Source organism: Oncorhynchus masou, chromosome 27 (genome assembly GCF_036934945.1).
Source record: "Oncorhynchus masou masou isolate Uvic2021 chromosome 27, UVic_Omas_1.1, whole genome shotgun sequence".
NCBI classification, from domain to species: domain Eukaryota; kingdom Metazoa; phylum Chordata; class Actinopteri; order Salmoniformes; family Salmonidae; genus Oncorhynchus; species Oncorhynchus masou.
Genome location: NC_088238.1, coordinates 7,742,478 through 7,758,097, shown reverse-complemented (window position 1 = coordinate 7,758,097; position 15,620 = coordinate 7,742,478). Strand labels below are relative to the sequence as shown.

Below are 15,620 nucleotides of genomic sequence, written 5' to 3'. Positions count from 1 at the left end.
TAGTCTATAACATCACGAGGTACCGTCTCACACCCCTAGTCTATAACATCACAAGGTACCGTCTCACACCCCTAGTCTATAACATCACGAGGTACCGGCTCACACCCCTAGTCTATAACATCACGAGGTACCGTCTCACACCCCTAGTCTATAACATCACAAGGTACCGTTCTCAAACCCCTAGTCTATAACATCACAATGTACCGGCTCACACCCCTAGTCTATAACATCACAAGGTACCGTCTCACACCCCTAGTCTATAATATCACAAGGTACCGTCTCACACCCCTAGTCTATAACATCACAAGGTACCGTCTCACACCCCTAGTCTATAACATCACAAGGTACCGGCTCACACCCCTAGTCTATAACATCACAAGGTACCGTCTCAAACCCCTAGTCTATAACATCACAAACCGGCTCACACCCCTAGTCTATAACATCCGGTCTCACACCCCTAGTCTATAACATCACAATGTACCGTTCTCACACCCCTAGTCTATAACATCACAAGGTACCGTCTCACACCCCTAGTCTATAACATCACAAGGTACCGTCTCACACCCCTAGTCTATAACATCACAAGGTACCGTCTCACACCCCTAGTCTATAACATCACAAGTGTATTCTCCCTAGTCTATAACATCTCAAGGTACCGTCTCAAACCCCTAGTCTATAACATCACAATGTACCGGCTCAAACCCCTAGTCTATAACATCACAAAGTACCGGCTCACACCCTTAGTCTATAACATCACAAGGTACTGTCTCACACCCCTAGTCTATAACATCACAAGGTACCGTCTCACACCCTTAGTCTATAACATCACAAGGTACCGTCTCACACCCCTAGTCTAGTCACTCACCTCACCCCCGAGCCTAGTGGTTAGTGGCAGGAGAGCCTTGTGGTTAGTGCATTGGACTAGTAACCGGAAGGTTGCAAGATCAAATCCCTGAGCTAACAAGGTAAAGAATTATGTCGTTCTGCCCCTGAACAAGGCAGTTAACCCACTGTTCCTAGTCCTTCATTGAAAATAAGAATTTGTTCTTAACTGACTCCCTGTCACACCTGAGTTCCAAAGCGTATTCTCTCTGTGTAGTTCTAAAGATCCCTGTCACACCTGAGTTCTAAAGATCCCTGTCACACATGAGTTCTCCCTGTCCCTATCACCTGAGTTCTAAAGAACCCTGTCACACCTGAGTTCCAAAGAACCGTAGTTCTAAAGAACCCTGTCACACCTAGTTCTAAAGAACCCTGTCACACCTGAGTTCTAAAGATCCCTGTCACACCTGAGTTCTAAAGATCCCTGTCACACCTGAGTTCCTGAGTTCTAAAGAACCCTGTCACACCTGAGTTCTAAAGAACCCTGTCACACCTGAGTTCTAAAGAACCCTGTCACACCTGAGTTCTAAAGATCCCTGTCACACCTGAGTTCTAAAGAACCCTGTCACACCTGAGTTCCAAAGCGTATTCTCCCTGTGTAGTTCTAAAAACCCTGTCACACCTGAGTTCCAAAAATCCCTGTCACATCTGAGTTCTAAAGAACCCTGTCACACCTGAGTTCCAAAGCGTATTCTCCCTGTGTAGTTCTAAAGAACCCTGTCACCTGAGTTCCAAAGCGTATTCTCCCTATGTAGTTCTAAAGAACCCTGTCACACCTGAGTTCCAAAGCGTATTCTCCCTGTGTAGTTCTAAAGAACCCTGTCACACCTGAGTTCCAAAGCATATTCTCCCTGTGTAGTTCTAAAGAACCCTGTCACACCTGAGTTCCAAAGCGTATTCTCCCTGTGTAGTTCTAAAGAACCCTGTCACACCTGAGTTCCAAAGCGTATTCTCCCTGTGTAGTTCTAAAGAACCCTGTCACACCTGAGTTCCAAAGCGTATTCTCCCTGTGTAGTTCTAAAGAACCCTGTCACACCTGAGTTCCAAAGTGTATTCTCCCTATGTAGTTCTAAAGAACCCTGTCACACCTGAGTTCCAAAGCGTATTCTACCTGTGTAGTTCTAAAGATCCCTGTCACACCTGAGTTCCAAAGCGTATTCTCCCTGTGTAGTTCTAAAGAACCCTGTCACACCTGAGTTCCAAAGCGTATTCTCCCTGTGTAGTTCTAAAGAACCCTGTCACACCTGAGTTCCAAAGCGTATTCTCCCTGTGTAGTTCTAAAGAACCCTGTCACACCTGAGTTCCAAAGCGTATTCTCCCTGTGTAGTTCTAAAGATCCCTGTCACACCTGAGTTCCAAAGCGTATTCGTATTCTCCCTGTGTAGTTCTAAAGAACCCTGTCACACCTGAGTTCCAAAGCGTATTCTCCCTGTGTAGTTCTAAAGAACCCTGTCACACCTGAGTTCCAAAGCGTATTCTCCCTGTGTAGTTCTAAAGAACCCTGTCACACCTGAGTTCCAAAGTGTATTCTCCTGTGTAGTTCTAAAGAACCCTGTCACACCTGAGTTCCAAAGTGTATTCTCCCTGTGTAGTTCTAAAGATCCCTGTCACACCTGAGTTCCAAAGCGTATTCTCCCTGTGTAGTTCTAAAGAACCCTGTCACACCTGAGTTCCAAAGCGTATTCTCCCTGTGTAGTTCTAAAGAACCCTGTCACACCTGAGTTCCAAAGTGTATTCTCCCTGTGTAGTTCTAAAGAACCCTGTCACACCTGAGTTCCAAAGTGTATTCTCCTGTGTAGTTCTAAAGATCCCTGTCACACCTGAGTTCCAAAGCGTATTCTCCCTGTGTAGTTCTAAAGAACCCTGTCACACCTGAGTTCCAAAGCGTATTCTCCCTGTGTAGTTCTAAAGATCCCTGTCACACCTGAGTTCCAAAGCGTATTCTCCCTGTGTAGTTCTAAAGATCCCTGTCACACCTGAGTTCCAAAGCGTATTCTCCCTGTGTAGTTCTAAAGAACCCTGTCACACCTGAGTTCCAAAGCGTATTCTCCCTGTGTAGTTCTAAAGATCCCTGTCACACCTGAGTTCCAAAGCGTATTCTCCCTGTGTAGTTCTAAAGATCCCTGTCACACCTGAGTTCCAAAGCGTATTCTCCCTGTGTAGTTCTAAAGAACCCTGTCACACCTGAGTTCCAAAGCGTATTCTCCCTGTGTAGTTCTAAAGAACCCTGTCACACCTGAGTTCCAAAGCGTATTCTCCCTGTGTAGTTCTAAAGAACCCTGTCACACCTGAGTTCCAAAGCGTATTCTCCCTGTGTAGTTCTAAAGAACCCTGTCACACCTGAGTTCCAAAGCGTATTCTCCCTGTGTAGTTCTAAAGAACCCTGTCACACCTGAGTTCCAAAGCGTATTCTCCCTGTGTAGTTCTAAAGATCCCTGTCACACCTGAGTTCCAAAGTGTATTCTCCTGTGTAGTTCTAAAGAACCCTGTCACACCTGAGTTCCAAAGTGTATTCTCTCTGTGTAGTTCTAAAGAACCCTGTCACACCTGAGTTCCAAAGCGTATTCTCCCTGTGTAGTTCTAAAGAACCCTGTCACCTGAGTTCCAAAGCGTATTCTCCCTGTGTAGTTCTAAAGAACCCTGTCACACCTGAGTTCCAAAGTGTATTCTCTCTGTGTAGTTCTAAAGAACCCTGTCACACCTGAGTTCCAAAGCGTATTCTCCCTGTGTAGTTCTAAATACCCTGTCACCTGAGTTCCAAAGCGTCTATTTTCTCCCTCAGTGTAGTTCTAAAGAACCCTGTCACACCTGAGTTCCAAAGTCCGTATTCTCAGCTGTGTGAGTTCTAAAGAACCCTGTCACACCTGATCCTCTGAAACATGAGTTCCAAAGCGTATTCTCCCTGTGTAGTTCTAACATACTGCTGGACAGCGGCTGCAGCCCAAGCTGTCTGATTTTGGGACGGACTCAACCCCACTCCTCAGTCAGAGCTGCATCGTTACCTTGGATACGACCTTCGGAACCCTGGGCTACCTGCCGGAGGAAACATGGACGTGTTTATGACGGACAACTGTCCTCTGAAACATCTTTATGACACAACAATCCTCTGAAACATCTTTATGACACAACAATCCTCTGAAACATCTTTTGACACAACAATCCTCTGAAACATCTTTCATGACACAACAATCCTCTGAAACATCTTTATGACACAACAATCCTCTGAAACATCTTTATGACACAACAATCCTCTGAAACATCTTTATGACACAACAATCCTCTGAAACATCTTTATGACACAACAATCCTCTGAAACATCTTTATGACACAACAATCCTCTGAAACATCTTTATGACACAACAATCCTCTGAAACATCTGACACAACAATCCTCTGAAACATCTTTATGACACAACAATCCTCTGAAACATCTTTATGACACAACAATCCTCTGAAACATCTTTATGACACAACAATCCTCTGAAACATCTTTATGACACAACAATCCTCTGAAACATCTTTATGACACAACAATCCTCTGAAACATCTTTATGACACAACAATCCTCTGAAACATCTTTATGACACAACAATCCTCTGAAACATCTTTATGACACAACAATCCTCTGAAACATCTTTATGACACAACAATCCTCTGAAACATCTTTATGACACAACAATCCTCTGAAACATCTTTATGACACAACAATCCTCTGAAACATCTTTATGACACAACAATCCTCTGAAACATCTTTATGACACAACAATCCTCTGAAACATCTTTATGACACAACAATCCTCTGAAACATCTTTATGACACAACAATCCTCTGAAACATCTTTATGACACAACAATCCTCTGAAACATCTTTATGACACAACAATCCTCTGAAACATCTTTATGACACAACAATCCTCTGAAACATCTTTATGACACAACAATCCTCTGAAACATCTTTATGACACAACAATCCTCTGAAACATCTTTATGACACAACAATCCTGAAACATCTTTATGACACAACAATCCTCTGAAACATCTTTATGACACAACAATCCTCTGAAACATCTTTATGACACAACAATCCTCTGAAACATCTTTATGACACAACAATCCTCTGAAACATCTTTATGACACAACAATCCTGAAACATCTTTATGACACAACAATCCTCTGAAACATCTTTATGACACAACAATCCTCTGAAACATCTTTATGACACAACAATCCTCTGAAACATCTTTATGACACAACAATCCTCTGAAACATCTTTATGACACAACAATCCTCTTTCAACAGACGACACAACAATCCTCCTTTGGTGCTTGTCAGCTACTTGCGACTAATACTAGATAAACTGATCTGAATGCCAGAACGTAGCTGCTTGTGAATTGCTTGGATGTCTATGACCAGAACCTGTTAATAAGAAACTATTTGTTCTTTAGGTTATAATGGAAATGTTAACGGGACGGAAAGTTAGAGAGGAGACTCCTAAACACACCCTGCTGGTAAGACTAGAATGACAATTACACATTGTATTGAAATGCTTGCAAACACATGAAATAATGCTGTATTGCTGGATACACGCGCTCTGGTTCTTCCTCCCTCCCTCCTGTCCAGAGAAATGTCCTACGTGGAGAGGTGGAGGACACTGGCAGTGTGGACTCCTGTCTCCAGTATCTGGACCCGAGAGCTGGTCTTTGTCCCCACTCTATGTCCTTCACCTTGTTGCGTCTCGCCCTGGACTGCACCTCTACACGACCACGCAACAGACCCACCATGGAGAATGTGAGTCGACTCAATACAATACAATGCAATCCAGTTCAATTTACTTCATTTCAATTCAATTCTACTTTACTGAGTTGGGTAAATGTGAGAATAAGGACATGGACCTGACTTTTAGAGTCAAGGTTCAGGGTAGAACTGTTTGTTTGATTTTCCACTGAATTAGACCTGAATCCGACCTGAATCATACCTGAATCAGACCTGGGCAGAAAATAGTTGTATTTTGTAGTTTGTTTGAAAATGCCAACTTTTGAAATACTCGAGGTAGTTGAAGATAGTTTAGGTAGAGTTTGAGCTAGTCGAAGATAGTTTAGGTAGAGTTTGAGCTAGTCGAAGATAGTTTAGGTAGAGTTTGAGCTAGTCGAAGATAGTTTAGGTAGAGTTTGAGCTAGTCGAAGATAGTTTAGGTAGAGTTTGAGCTAGTCGAAGATAGTTTATGTAGAATTTGATATTTAGAATTTGAGGTCGTCGAATATAGTTTAGGTAGAGTTTGAGGTAGTTGAACATAGCAAATATTGTTTTTTGATATTCAAATACAGGTCTCAGGAAAATAATACCTCGTAAATAACCAAATCATATTTGAAGGTATTTGAATATATGCAAGTTATTTGAAAAACTCAAAAATATTTATTTGCTGGCCGCCAAATATTCGATGAAGAACCCAAAACTATAACAGTTAGTTGAATGAGTCTAAATATATGATCATAAGCACATAGCTTGGAGGGCTCTCAGATATAAACCTTAATATAGCCTATAGCCTAGAATGAAATACACAAGGGACAGAATTACCTCAACATTAGAGGAGATTAACAAAATGACTGACAAATATGTTCGTAATGAGTGACATTAGGTTATATGGTAATGAGTGACATTAGGTTATATGGTAATGAGTGACATAAGGCTATATGGTAATGAGTGACATTAGGTTATATGGTAATGAGTGACATAAGGTTATATGGTAATGAGTGGCATTAGGTTATATGGTAATGAGTAACATTAGGTTATATGGTAATGAGTGACATTAGGTTATATGGTAATGAGTGACATCAGGTTATACAGTAATGAGTTGACATCCAGTTCTTGTATGTAGTAACTTCGTGATTATTACAATAGCAACATTGTTGTTACATGGGAGTTTGGAAATGTCTTTATAATTACACAATAATGGAGTTATTAAATGGAATAAGGAACAATCACAATTATTGTGTAGAGTAGTTACAAAAATTCCCAGCTTATTGCAGCATACCACCCTGCATATCACCCTGCATACCACCCGGCATACCACCCTGCATATCACCCTGCATACCACCCGGCATACCACCCTGCATATCACCCTGCATACCACACGGCATACCACCCTGCATATCACCCATCATACCACCGTGCATACCACCCTGCATACCACCCTGCATATCACCCTGCATGCCACCCATCATACCACCCTGCATATCACCCTGCATACCACCCGGCATACCACCCTGCATATCACCCTGCATACCACACGGCATACCACCCTGCATATCACCCTGCATACCACACGGCATACCACCCGGCATATCACCCATCATACCACCCTGCATACCACCCTGCATATCACCCTGCATACCACCCTGCATACCACCCTGCATATCACCCTGCATACCACCATGCATACCACCCATCATACCACCCATCATACCACCCTGCATACCACCCTGCATACCACCCTGCATATCACCCATCATACCACCCTGCATACCACCCTGCATACCACCCTGCATATCACCCTGCATACCACCCTGCATACCATCCTGCATATCACCCATCATACCACCCTGCATACCACCCTGCATATCACCCATCATACCACCCTGCATACCACCCTGCATATCACCCAACATACCACCCTGCATACCACCGTGCATACCACCCAGCATACCACCCTGCATACCACCCTGCATACCACTGCTGGCTTGCTTCTGGAGCTAAGCAGGGTTGGTCCTGGTCGGTCCCTGGATGGGAGACCAGATGCTGCTGGAAGTGGTGTTGGAGGGCCAGTAGGAGGCACTCTTTCCTCTGGTCTAAAAAAATATCCCAATGCCCCAGGGCAGGGATTGGGGACACTGCCCTGTGTAGGGTGCTGTCTTTCGGATGGGACGTTAAACAGGTGTCCTGACTCTCTGTGGTCACTAAAGATCCCATGGCACTTATCGTAAGAGTAGGGGTGTTAATCCCGGTGTCCTGGCTAAATTCCCAATCTGGCCTTCATACCATCGTGGTCACCTAATCATCCCCAGCTTACAATTGACTCATTCATCCCCCCTCCTCTCCCCTGTAACTATTCCCCAGGTTGTTGCTGTACATGAGAATGTGCTCTCAGTCAACCTACCTGGTAAAATAAATGAATAAATTAGCTATGCAATTACCAAATTATTATGTAACCAAATGCTAATACAAGGTAATTACAGTTGTTTTACTCCGGCACAGTAGCAGTTTAATGTTAAACGTTACTTAGAATGCTGACAGTAGCAAAATATGGCTATTAAGCGTCGAAAGCTAACGGAATATCCCAAAACTGCCTTCTCGAATCAACCACAGCCAAGGTAGGTGGAAAGTCATGTTAGTTTATATTCTGAGTAAAGTATCCCTTTAAAGATGGTGTAGTGTGTGTGTGTGTTTCAAACAAGAACACTTCCTGTCAGACGGACAAAGAGGTTCGACGTTGTTTGCAAATGGATTTGAATTACTCTGCAGTATTTGTCAGGTATTACAAAATTAATTGCAGCTTTCAACCTTTTCAGTGGCCTGTTGAAAGAGTCAGTACAGATGTAGGATCTTAGTTTGAGCCAGTTTGCTACAGCAGGAAAATAATCCTCAGCAACAGGAAATGTGAATTATTATGTGGATTATTGTTAATGGATATTTTTGTGTTGGTTGACACATTTTTTATTAGGGCAAATCAAACCTGAAATGTTAAAGTCAATATTACAAACTTTAGAAGCCTTTTCAAATCTCAAATACACTACAAGTTTGCATTTTCTGCTGTGCAGGAAAATTCTCAGCAACAAAAGTGAGATCAAAGTAAGATCCTACATCTGTAGTTGAGCATCACAACTTATACTTATCTGTAAAAAACGATATAATTGGTTAATTGGTTTGACTTGATAATGTACACCTGGGGCAATGACATTCAGGAGATTGGACATTTACAGAATGTTCACGTAGAAATGTATTGTATAGATCAAATATGACTGTCATATTGGAGTAGGATAGGAGATTTGGCTCTATTCATTCTATTTCTATCCTCAACATACAGTTCCAGATACAGTCCTGTCATTAGTTGAAGACAGCCAATCCAACATACAGTTCTAGATACAGTCCTGTCATTAGTTGAAGACAACCAATCCAACATACAGTTCTAGATACAGTCCTGTCATTAGTTGAAGACAACCAATCCAACATACAGTTCTAGATACAGTCCTGTCATTAGTTGAAGACAGCCAATCCAACATACAGTTCTAGATACAGCCCTGTCATTAGTTGAAGACAGCCAATCCAACATACAGTTCTAGATACAGTCCTGTCATTAGTTGAAGACAGCCAATCCAACATGCAGTTCTAGATACAGTCCTGTCATTAGTTGAAGACAACCAATCCAACATACAGTTCTAGATACAGTCCTGTCATTAGTTGAAGACAACCAATCCAACATACAGTTCTAGATACAGCCCTGTCATTAGTTGAAGGCAGCCAATCCAACATACAGTTCTAGATACAGCCCTGTCATTAGTTGAAGGCAGCCAATCCAACATACAGTTATAGATACAGTCCTGTCATTAGTTGAAGACAGCCAATCCAACATGCAGTTCTAGATACAGTCCTGTCATTAGTTGAAGACAGCCAATCCAACATACAGTTCTAGATACAGCCCTGTCATTAGTTGAAGACAGCCAATCCCCAACATACAGTTCTAGATACAGCCCTGTCATTAGTTGAAGACAGCCAATCCAACATGCAGTTCTAGATACAGTCCTGTCATTAGTTGAAGACAGCCAATCCAACATGCAGTTCTAGATACAGCCCTGTCATTAGTTGAAGATAGCCAATCCAATAGTTTCTGAAATGTAGTCACTTCCTGAGATCTGTATTCAAATAGTTATTTTAAAGTAGTCATTTTTGAGGATCTGTTTTCAAGTAGTTGTAGTCACCTCCAAAGTAAGTCTTTGTTTCCCTGAAAGCATCGTTAAAACTAGAGTTCTCTTAGGTCTGGACTGAATACAGTAACTAGGTGAATACCGTAGCTAGGTGAATACCGTAGCTAGGTGAATACCGTAGCTAGGTGAATGCCGTAGCTAGGTGAATGCCGTAGCTAGGTGAATGCCGTAGCTAGGTGAATACCGTAGCTAGGTGAATACCGTAGCTAGGTGAGGGGCTGACTAGACAAATGAGAATTGAAGTCATTTACAGCCTCTCGACATCTGTGGACTTAGTAAATATTGACTTTATGAGTCAAACTCGATTACTGCTTTTATTTACAGGTAAATCATTGATAGCACATTGTCTTTTACAGTAATGAAATGGGTGTTCTCCCCCAACCTACCTGTTCCAGGTGTTACAGGTATTGAGCCAGCTGCTTCCCCTGCCGTGCCCACCTGAAGACCAGCCCCACACGCTGACCGACGAAGCCCCATCTCCCCCTGCCTCTTGTGCCCAGATGGGACAGGGCCCCAGCTCCAACCCCAGCCCCAGTGTGCCTGTGGAGGATGATGAGCTGCACAGTTACCCCGTTGAGAACCCACAGCCAGCTCCAGCCCAGGGAGGACCCTGTGAGTGTAGCCAGTCAGAGGTCACCTATCTGGGCAGTGGGGAGCGGAGCAGCCACCTGTCACGGGAGGGGGCAGGGGAAAGAGCAGGGCTCGGGGCTGTTGAGGCTGACCAGAGCCTACAGACCAATGGAGAGCCAGTGGATCTGTACGGTAGCTGGCCAGTCCAATGTAGCTGTTCAGCTGAGGTGAATGGACTGGGCTGTGAGGACTGTAGAGCCAATGGGTTTACTCCCTGCCCTTCAGACCTCCCTCAAGGCAAGTATTATGTTTGGGACCAGGAGTTATACCTCACCACCTTACCTAACCAGGTTTAAGCCCAAGGCCCTACCTATAGACTAACTACCTATAGACTATAACTACCTATAGACTATAACTACCTATAGACTGTAACTACCTATAGACTATAACTACCTATAGACTAACTACCTATAGACTATAACTACCTATAGACTGTAACTACCTATAGACTATAACTACCTATAGACTAACTACCTATAGACTATAACTACCTATAGACTAACTACCTATAGACTATAACTACCTATAGACTATAACTATCTATAGACTATAACTACCTATAGACTAACTACCTATAGACTATAACTACCTATAGACTGTAACTACCTATAGACTATAACTACCTATAGACTAACTACCTATAGACTATAACTACCTATAGACTGTAACTATCTATAGACTATAACTACCTATAGACTATAACTACCTATAGACTAACTACCTATAGACTATAACTACCTTTAGACTGTAACTACCTATAGACTATAACTACCTATAGACTGTAACTACCTATAGACTATAACTACCTATAGACTGTAACTACCTATAGACTGTAACTACCTATAGACTGTAACTACCTATAGACTATAACTACCTATAGACTATAACTACCTATAGACTGTAACTACCTATAGACTATAACTACCTATAGACTGTAACTACCTATAGACTATAACTACCTATAGACTGTAACTACCTATAGACTGTAACTACCTATAGACTATAACTACCTATAGACTGTAACTACCTATAGACTATAACTATCTATAGACTATAACTACCTATAGACTATAACTACCTATAGACTGTAACTACCTATAGACTATAACTACCTATAGACTATAACTACCTATAGACTATAACTACCTATAGACTGTAACTACCTATAGACTATAACTACCTATAGACTATAACTACCTATAGACTATAACTATATAACTACCTATAGACTGTAACTACCTATAACTGTAACTACCTATAGACTATAACTACCTATAGACTGTAACTACCTATAGACTATAACTACCTATAGACTATAACTACATATAGACTGTAACTACCTATAGACTATAACTCCCTATAGATTATAACTACCTATAGACTATAACTACCTATAGACTATAACTACCTATAGACTATAACTACCTATAGACTATAACTACCTATAGACTGTAACTACCTATAGACTGTAACTACCTATAGACTGTAACTACCTATAGACTATAACTACCTGTAGACTGGAACGAGGACCTGGAGTTTATCCAGGTCTGGTCAAAGGATCAAGGACAAACATTGTTTTACTGTTTTAGCTTTAGATCCTGGTTGTATAAAAATTAAGATTTCAGAGATAATTTCTTCTTTACACAGCAGCCAATGTTGAGTCAGAGTCACATACTGGTTTAATTCGTATTGTTCTGTCTATGTTCCAGGTGACCTCAGCTTCTCTTCCCTCAGTATAGTGGACAACCCTGCCAAGCAGAGAATGATGAATAAGATTGATCAGTACAACAGAGGCCTCCTTAGAACAGAGGAACTCCTCTCTGTCTCCATGACCACCCAGGAGTGACAAAGCTACAGAGGAACAACTCTCTGTTTCCATGACCACCCAGGAGTGACAAAGCTACAGAGGAACTCCTCTCTGTCTCCATGACCACCCAGGAGTGACAAAGCTACAGAGGAACTCCTCTCTGTCTCCATGACCACCCAGGAGTGACAAAGCTACAGAGGAACTCCTCTCTGTCTCCATGACCACCCAGGAGTGACAAAGCTACAGAGGAACTCCTCTCTGTCTCCATGACCACCCAGGAGTGACAAAGCTACAGAGGAACTCCTCTCTGTCTCCATGACCACCCAGGAGTGACAAAGCTACAGAGGAACTCCTCTCTGTCTCCATGACCACCCAGGAGTGACAAAGCTACAGAGGAACAACTCTCTGTCTCCATGACCACCCAGGAGTGACAAAGCTACAGAGGAACTCCTCTCTGTTTCCATGACCACCCAGGAGTGACAAAGCTACAGAGGAACAACTCTCTGTTTCCATGACCACCCAGGAGTGACAAAGCTACAGAGGAACAACTCTCTGTTTCCATGACCACCCAGGAGTGACAAAGCTACAGAGGAACAACTCTCTGTCTCCATGACCACCCAGGAGTGACAAAGCTACAGAGGAAAAACTCTCTGTCTCCATGACCACCCAGGAGTGACAAAGCTACAGAGGAACAACTCTCTGTTTCCATGACCACCCAGGAGTGACAAAGCTACAGAGGAACTCCTCTCTGTCTCCATGACCACCCAGGAGTGACAAAGCTACAGAGGAACAACTCTCTGTTTCCATGACCACCCAGGAGTGAGAAAGCTGATCTAGGATCTGCTTGCCCTCCCCAAATCCTAATCTTAAACATTAGAGGTTAAAAACACAAAACAGACCCCAGACCAGCATCTAGGACAATTTCACTACTCTAAATGACACACGCATTACAGTACATGGCTTGCTGAGAGAGAGGGTTAACTTATCCATATATCTGACTTAGTCATTGCTGGCCCTGGTTAAATGACCTGGCCCTGGTTAAATGATCTGGCCCTGGTTAAATGACCTGGCTCTGGTTAAATGACCTGGCTCTGGTTAAATGACCTGGCTCTGGTTAAATGAGCTGGCCCTGGTTAAATGATCTGGCCCTGGTTAAATGACCTGGCTCTGGTTAAATGACCTGGCTCTGGTTAAATGACCTGGCTCTGGTTAAATGACCTGGCTCTGGTTAAATGACCTGGCTCTGGTTAAATGACCTGGCTCTGGTTAAATGACCTGGCTCTGGTTAAATGAGCTGGCTCTGGTTAAATGACCTGGCTCTGGTTAAATGACCTGGCTCTGGTTAAATGACCTGGCCCTGGTTAAATGACCTGGCCCTGGTTAAATGACCTGGCTCTGGTTAAATGACCTGGCTCTGGTTAAATGATCTGGTCCTGGTTAAATGACCTGGCTCTGGTTAAATGACCTGGCTCTGGTTAAATAACCTGGCTCTGGTTAAATGACCTGGCCCTGGTTAAATGACCTGGCTCTGGTTAAATGACCTGGCTCTGGTTAAATGACCTGGCCCTGGTTAAATGACCTGGCTCTGGTTAAATGACCTGGCTCTGGTTAAATGATCTGGCTCTGGTTAAATGACCTGGTCCTGGTTAAATGACCTGGCTCTGGTTAAATGACCTGGTCCTGGTTAAATGACCTGGCTCTGGTTAAATGATCTGGCTCTGGTTAAATGACCTGGCTCTGGTTAAATGATCTGGCTCTGGTTAAATGACCTGGCTCTGGTTAAATGACCTGGCTCTGGTTAAATGACCTGGCTCTGGTTAAATGACCTGGCTCTGGTTAAATGACCTGGCCCTGGTTAAATGACCTGGCCCTGGTTAAATGATCTGGTCCTGGTTAAATGACCTGGCTCTGGTTAAATGACCTGGCTCTGGTTAAATGACCTGGCCCTGGTTAAATGACCTGGTCCTGGTTAAATGACCTGGTCCTGGTTAAATGACCTGGCTCTGGTTAAATGATCTGGTCCTGGTTAAATGACCTGGCTCTGGTTAAATGATCTGGTCCTGGTTAAATGATCTGGTCCTGGTTAAATGACCTGGCTCTGGTTAAATGATCTGGTCCTGGTTAAATGATCTGGTCCTGGTTATATGATCTGGTCCTCGTTAAATGACCTGGCTCTGGTTAAATGACCTGGCTCTGGTTAAATGACCTGGCTCTGGTTAAATGACCTGGCCCTGGTTAAATGACCTGGCTCTGGTTAAATGACCTGGCTCTGGTTAAATGACCTGGCTCTGGTTAAATGACCTGGTCCTGGTTAAATGACCTGGCTCTGGTTAAATGACCTGGTCCTGGTTAAATGACCTGGCCCTGGTTAAATGATCTGGCTCTGGTTAAATGACCTGGCTCTGGTTAAATGACCTGGCTCTGGTTAAATGACCTGGTCCTGGTTAAATGACCTGGCTCTGGTTAAATGACCTGGCCCTGGTTATATGATCTGGTCCTGGTTAAATGACCTGGCTCTGGTTAAATGATCTGGCCCTGGTTAAATGATCTGGTCCTGGTTAAATGACCTGGCTCTGGTTAAATGACCTGGCTCTGGTTAAATGACCTGGCTCTGGTTAAATGACCTGGCTCTGGTTAAATGACCTGGCCCTGGTTAAATGACCTGGCTCTGGTTAAATGACCTGGCTCTGGTTAAATGACCTGGCTCTGGTTAAATGACCTGGTCCTGGTTAAATGACCTGGCCCTGGTTAAATGATCTGGCTCTGGTTAAATGACCTGGCTCTGGTTAAATGACCTGGCCCTGGTTAAATGACCTGGCTCTGGTTAAATGACCTGGCTCTGGTTAAATGACCTGGCTCTGGTTAAATGACCTGGCTCTGGTTAAATGACCTGGTTAAATGACCTGGCTCTGGTTAAATGACCTGGTCCTGGTTAAATGATCTGGTCCTGGTTAAATGACCTGGCTCTGGTTAAATGACCTGGCCCTGGTTAAATGACCTGGTTAAATGACCTGGCTCTGGTTAAATGACCTGGCTCTGGTTAAATGACCTGGCCCTGGTTAAATGACCTGGTCCTGGTTAAATGACCTGGCCCTGGTTAAATGACCTGGCTCTGGTTAAATGACCTGGCTCTGGTTAAATGACCTGGCCCTGGTTAAATGACCTGGCTCTGGTTAAATGACCTGGCCCTGGTTAAATGACCTGGCTCTGGTTAAATGACCTGGTCCTGGTTAAATGACCTGGCTCTGGTTAAATGACCTGGCTCTGGTTAAATGACCTGGCTCTGATTAAATGACCTGGCCCTGGTTAAATGACCTGGCTCTGG

The 15,620-nt window shown here is 43.3% G+C and overlaps 1 pseudogene; it reads left to right on the top strand.

The window, feature by feature from the left end:
- LOC135515585 (interleukin-1 receptor-associated kinase 3-like) overlaps positions 1-14,202 on the top strand; it is a 32,980-nt pseudogene extending 18,778 nt beyond the window's left edge.
- Positions 14,203-15,620: the final 1,418 nt, after the last annotated feature.